Source organism: Mandrillus leucophaeus, unplaced genomic scaffold (genome assembly GCF_000951045.1).
Source record: "Mandrillus leucophaeus isolate KB7577 unplaced genomic scaffold, Mleu.le_1.0 Scaffold736, whole genome shotgun sequence".
In the NCBI taxonomy this organism is placed as follows: Eukaryota; Metazoa; Chordata; class Mammalia; order Primates; family Cercopithecidae; genus Mandrillus; species Mandrillus leucophaeus.
This window is the reverse complement of record NW_012107986.1, coordinates 706349-712004: the sequence shown is the minus strand read 5'-3', so window position 1 is coordinate 712004 and position 5656 is coordinate 706349. Positions and strand designations below refer to the sequence as shown.

Sequence of the window (5656 nt, the reverse complement as noted above, 5' to 3'; positions counted from 1 at the left end):
ACAAACACTGAATCTAGCTCTGAATTGTATCTGGAAAACAGACCATGCTGTCATTTGGAGGAGGAGTCCAGAGATCAAGGAGTGGTGGGGCTTAAACTGGGCCTGAATATATGGATAGGATTTATTAAGTGGAGGGAAACATAGCCAAGACAGCAGCATAAGCCAAAGCTGTTAAGTGGGACTGAGGCTGTGTTTAGGGGGAGGCCCCAGTAGTGAAGGGTTCACGAGAGCCAAGTCTGGCTTGGAGGGCCCTTTCTGCTGTCCCCAGCACAGGCGGAGTGGATGCCACTTACAGTATCCGCCTGCTTCAGCGGTGTAGAAGTGCCTGAGCCCTCGTGCAAGAACAGACATGTGTGTTTCACATTTCTTGGTTTGTTTTGTTGTTTTGCTTAAGTCACAGGCCCATGTGGGCTCATAATCTCTATCCCAGACAGACCGGAAGTTACATCTGCCAGACACATTACATGGGCACACGTGTTCCTGCAGAGGCACTTGCTCAATCCCTGCTTTTTAACTCTGCCCCACCCTGCAGCTGCCTTCATGTGCCAGCACTAATGAGCTATTTAGAAGTAGGGGTGCAGGGAGGGGACACGAGAACTCAGGACTGCAGATTCAGGTGCAAAGGTGTGTGACAGACTGTGAGATGACTTCCACCTCATCCCGTGGAATTCAGGAACTTCCCCCACCATCACAAAGGATATGGCTGGCCACCTGAGACTGTGGGCAAAGGTACCATGAAGTGTTGTGGAGAGGAGGGTCACTAACTCCAGGCAGGGCTGCTAAGTTTGTTACAAAGAGGCAAGACTAGAATATGTTTCCACTTTAGTGAGTGGAAACCTAATCATTCATAGGTATCCTGTACACACAGAACAACTGTGATGAAGAGTGAGGCCTAAATCAGAGGAGACGAGGACAATAATAGTAGTAGGAGTGGTCATGATGATAATAATAACTACCAGACATGAAGATTAACCACGCCTAGCATTGTGCTAAACATCTCACTTCTTTCATTTAATCCTTACAATAATCCAATGATGTGGCTGCTATTATTTTTATTATACAGATGAGGAAACTGAGGCCTTGAGAGGTATACTGCTTTGCCAAAGTCATACAAATGGTAAGTGCAGAATCAGGATCTCAATTCTGGCAGTCTGACTGCAGAGCCCACGCCGACGCTGTGGAAGCTGGCGATGCCCATTAGGCCCTATCTGGGCAGGAAGAGGATGTCCTCCCTCATGAGCTGGAACACAGCATCCCCTGTTGTGGGTGTGGCTCTCTTAAAGACCATCTGGTGAATTTTGCTTGTGCTGGTTTCTTATTCAACAACCTTCAGATTTGGCTTCACGTGCAACTCACATAGAAGGAAAGGAGGCCATGATCCACCAACATGACAGCTGTATTTTTCATGAGTAAATTAGCAAACTGGCTGCCTGGGTCCCCATGCGTACCTGGTAAGGTGAGCCCACCCCAGAGCTAAAGGCTACCATGTGCCAACTTAACTGAGATTCTGAGTGTGCAAGGATAACCCCGGTCATGGCCCCGGGTGCCAAGGAAATCCCTTTTAGCCTCCTCTTGGCAAACTTGGCCAGCCTTCCCCAGTGACAGCCTGGCTGTTTGGATTCAAGCTGCCCGGTCAGACTGCAAGGGTCATCTGTGTGAAGAAGGAATCAACAGTGCCAGGTTCCAGTGTGCATTCCAAGTTCCACATTCTGTGTGCAGACTCCCAGCGCCAGAGCAAAGGCAGGCCCCTGGCAGGAGACTTGTAAGGCTTCACCTAGTGTATTTCTTCCTATATACATGTAACCTGGGGCTTCCTGGACCTTGTACTCTCTCTGCTTTCATTGACAGTGGTTCCTAAAGCTGGTTAGCATCAGGGTTACCCAGGGAGCCTTAAAACACACACACACACACACACACACACACTATTGACTTGTCTTATTTAGGCACAGAAAATACTTTTGCTACAGTTACAAAAATGCAGGGTTTTTTTTTTTTTTTAAAAAGTGAATCCTAAAGTAATGAATGGAGTGGATGGGCTAAATAAATTTTCTTTCTGACTTCCAATAACGTTTTGTAAGGTTGAACCCAAGGGCTCGGTCTTTGTCACAAACACTGGGTGGTTTTTCCACCAAGCTCGGTAAGTGGTACAGCTTTCTGGGATAGCGTGTGTGTGTGTGTGTGTGTGTTAGTATAACAAATGTTTAAGAGTATGGTACAGTACTGTTAACTGTATGCACATTACCGTACAGCAGGTCTCTAGAACTTTTTCATCTTGCATCACAAAAACTACATCCATTGAACAGAACCCCATTTCCCCTACACCCACCCCTGGAAACTGTCATTCTATTAATATTTCCTGTTTCCATGAGTTTGACTACTTTAAATATCCCATAAGTGGAATCATGTAGTATTTCATCTTCTATGATGGGCTTATTTTACTTAGAATTATGTCCTCAAAGTCCATCTATGTTGTGACATGTGACAGGATTTTCTTCCTTTTTAAGGCTTTGTAATATTCCACTTTATGTATACACCACATTTTCTTTATCCATCCATCAATAAGCATGTAGATTGTTTCCACTCGGTTATTTTGAATAATGCTTCCCTGAACATTGGTGTGCAAACATTTCTTCAAGATTCTATTTTCAGTTCTTTTGAATAAATACCCAGAAGTGGGATTGCTGGATTATATGGTAATTCTATTTTTAACTTGTTGAATAACCACTATACTGTGTTCCATAGCAGCTGCATCATTTTACATTCCCACCAACCCAGTGCACAGGAGTTCCAGTTTCTGCACATCCTTGTCAACACTTGTTATTTTCTTTTTCTTTCTTCTTTTTAAAAAAATAATGACTATCCTATCAGGAGTAAAGTTATATCTCGTTGTGCTTTTGCTTGGCATTTCCTTGATGATTGATGTTGAGCACGTGTTTTCCTATGCCTGTTGGCCTTTGTATGTCTTCTTTGGAGAAATGTCTACTCAGGTGTTTTGCCCATTTTAAAATCAAGTTTGTTGTTGTTGCTTTTGCTTTGAGTTGTAAGAGTTCCTTATATATTCTGGATATTAACTTCTTATGAGATGTACGGTTTGCAAATATTTTTCCCATTCCATTGGTTACCTTTTCACTCTGTGGATTGTTTGATTTGCTGCACAGACACTTTTAAATGTTACGCAATCTCATTTGTCTATTTTTGCTTTTGTTGTCTGTGCTGTGTCATATGTAAGAAATCATCATCAAGACCAATGTTATGAAGCTTTTCCCGCATGTTTCTTTCTAGGAATTTTACTGTTTCGGGCCTTATGTTTAAGTCTTCAATCAATTTTTAGTTGATTTTTGTGTATGCTTAAAATAAGGGTCCCATTTCATTCTTTTGCATATGGACATCTAGTTTTCCCAACATCATTTATTGAAGAGACTATCCTTCCCCCATTATGTAGTCTTGGCACCCTTATTGATGATCATTTGATTGTAAATGTGGGGTTTATTTCTGGGCTCTTCATTCTTTTCCATTGGTCTATATATCTAGCTTTATGCCAGTACCATACTGTTTTAATTACTTTAACTTTGTAGTATATTTTGAAGTCAGGAAGTGTGAGACCTCTAGCTTTGATTGTTTTTGGCTATTTGAGGTCCTTTGTGATTCCATATGAATTTTAGAATTCTCCCACCCTATTTCTGCAAAAAATACCATCAGGATTTTGATGAGGATTGCACAGAATCTGTAGATCATTTCATTAGTATGGACATTTTAACAATATTAATTCTTCCAACATATGAACATGGGATGTCTTTCCATTTATTTGTGTTTTTAACTTCTTTAAGCAATGTTTTATAGTTTTCAGTAAACAAGTATTCTAGTTCCTTGAGGTGTGAAGTTAGGTAACTTATTTGAGAGTTTTTTTTTTTTTTTAAATATAGATGTTACTACTATAAACATTCCTCTTAGAATTGCTTTTGCTGCATCTCATAAGCTTTGGTATGTTGTATTTTCATTTTCATTTGTTCTCAAGATATCTTCTAGTTTTCTTTTTGACTTATTCTTTTAAAAAAATTGTTTTTAGAGACAGGGTCTCATTCTGTTGCCCAGACTGGAGTGCAGTGGCACTTCATTAGCTTATTACAGCCTCGCACTCCCAGGTTCAAGCGATTCCTGCCTCAGCCTCCCAAAGTGTTGGGATTATAGGCATGAGCCACTGCACGTGACTTATTCTTGAACCCTTGGTTGTTCAAAAATGTGTTGTTTGATTTCCACATATGTGTGAGTTTTCTAATTTTCCTTTGGCTATTGATTTCCAGTTTCATTCCATACAGTTGGAAAAGATACCTGGTGTGATTTCAATCTTCTTAAATTTATTGAGATTTGTTTTATAACCTAACATGTGATCTGTCCTAAAGACTGTTCCATGTGCACTTGAGAAGAATGTGTATTGTGCTTCTGTTGGGTGGAATGCTCTGCATATATGTCTTTAAGGTCCATTTGGTCTATGGTGTTGTTCAAGTTCTCTGTTTCTTTACTGATTTTCTGTCTGGATATTCTCTCCATTTTGACAGTAGGGTATTGAAATCTCCTACTATTATTGTATTGCTGTCTATTTCTTCCTTTGGTTCTGGCAATGCTTGCTTCATATATTTGGGTGCTCCGATGTTGGATACATATATAAATGCTCTATCTTCCAGGTGACTTGACCCTTTTATCATTATATAATGTCTTTGTCTCTTATGACAGTTCTTGACTTAAAGTCTATTTTGTCTGACATAAGTATGGCCACCTCTGCCCTCTCTTGTTACTTTTGCATGGAATATATTTTTCCATCTTTCACCTTCAGCCTGTATGTGTCCTTAATTTCTTTTTTTTTCTTGAGATGGAGTCTCACTCTGTCACCCAGGCTGGAGTGCAGTGGCACGATCTTGGCTCACTGCAAGCTCTGCCTCCCCAGTTCACACCATTCTCCTGCCTCAGCCTCCTGAATAGCTGGGACTACAGGTGCCCACCACCATGCCTGGCTAATTTTTCTGTATTTTTAGTGTTAGTCAGGATGGTCTCAATCTCCTGACCTCATGATCTGCCCACCTTGGCCTCCCAAAGTGCTGGGATTACAGGCGTGAGCCACCATGCCCGGTCTGTGTGTCCTTAATTTCTAAAATTAGTCTCGTGTAGACAGCAAATAGTAAGCTCTTATTTTGTTAATCCATTCAACCACTCTATATCTTTTGATTGGAACATTTAATCCATTTATATTTAAAGTAATTACTGATAGAGAAAGACTGACTGTTGCCATTTGTTAACTGTTTTTTTGTCTCATGGCTTTTTGACTCTCTTTTCCTCTCTTGCTATCTTCCTTGTGTTTGACTCTCCCACACCTACCCCCAACCCCCAGTGGCAACATGCTTCAATTCTTTTCACATTTTATTTTGTGTAACTTCCATAAGTATTTTCTTTATGGTAGCTGTGGGCTAACATGAAACATGTTATAATTTTAACCGTCTATTTTAAGCTGATGAATTAACTTCAATCACAAGCAAAAACTCTTTTTTTACCCCCCAACATTGTTATTGATATCACAAATTACATCTTTTTATATTAGGTATCCATTAACACATTTTTATAGTTATAGTTACTTCTTATAGTTTTGCCTTTTAACTTTTTTTAA

The 5656-nt window shown here is 40.3% G+C and overlaps 1 protein-coding gene across 1 annotated transcript in view; it reads left to right on the top strand.

The window, feature by feature from the left end:
* Window positions 1-673: 673 nt before the first annotated feature.
* The window catches only part of ATP6V1E2 (ATPase, H+ transporting, lysosomal 31kDa, V1 subunit E2), a 13784-nt gene continuing 8801 nt past the window's right edge, over window positions 674-5656 (top strand). The window contains exon 1 of the mRNA XM_011965749.1: window positions 674-1762. The gene's annotated coding sequence lies outside the window, so the exon portion shown is untranslated. The remainder of the gene's footprint in view (window positions 1763-5656) is intronic.